We start from the raw sequence: 1,101 nt of genomic DNA on the forward strand, positions 1-1,101 counted from the left end.
GGCACAACACAGCCCCACTTTGAACAAAGAGCCAGGGGAGTCGAGGGACCAAACCCCCTTTCAGGTCTTTGTGTCTCTGATTAAGGCTCCAAGTCAGACAGAGGCTTGGACTGCAATCAAGAGCTGAGGTTGAAGTCAAAAGATCAAGGGCTGGAAACTTTTACAGACAACTTTTATTAAAAGTAAATTTGAAAAGAATCATTCCATCCAAGAACTGTTTCCTAATGAAAGAACAGCACTGATCACACTGAAATCTATAAAAGGGGACAACTCTTACAAATAAACCACATTGTAAGGCCAACATTGTAAATAAGAAACTGTTCTTAATGTTTTGCCTGTTGAAATAAAGGCTAAATAAATACATGCACGTAAACAAACAGAACATATTTTTGATAATTTAAACCCTAAAAAAGAGCGTAACAGCAGGAGAAGTTGCATGTATGCAGTGATAATAATTTACTGTAAATAGTCATGTGAAAGATATTTGTGTGCCTGTTATACAGTGGTTGGTCAGTAGGGGGAGACATAAACCAGTTCATTCTTCTCTCTGCCAAGCTCTACATGCACTGAGCTAACATGATTTATAATGTTTTATAGATTTTAACATATTAACAATAATATAACAATCATAAATAAATAAATAAATAAAACAAGAATAACAATCAGTCTATTTATGAGAATAAAAACAAACTSATATTGTCGCATCATACCACTTTATTGAAACTTTGTTAAAATGTCTTGACACAAGGACCATATTCATGCAGTGCAATTTGTAAATACTTCACTTATCTCTCCTGTTGTGTTCGTTTCTGTTAGTTTCTGAGGATCAGAAATAATGTTCCTGGCCTGGGTCAGTTTGACCCAGGTAATGTTTGATAGTGCAGTAATGTCAGAAACAAAAATAATAATAAATAAATAAACCTAACAAACCCAAAACATTTTTGTATCTGATTATTAACTCCATTAGTAAGCATTTCAATCAATTGATGGTTTTTTTATTATTTCTCACAGATAAGGATCAATGAGGACAATTCACTCATTTTTCCACTAAAAATATATATTACAATTTTTATGGCCCCTGAAAAAAAACCTACATAATGA

Source organism: Austrofundulus limnaeus, unplaced genomic scaffold (assembly GCF_001266775.1).
Source record: "Austrofundulus limnaeus strain Quisiro unplaced genomic scaffold, Austrofundulus_limnaeus-1.0 Scaffold316, whole genome shotgun sequence".
Lineage (NCBI taxonomy): Eukaryota > Metazoa > Chordata > Actinopteri > Cyprinodontiformes > Rivulidae > Austrofundulus > Austrofundulus limnaeus.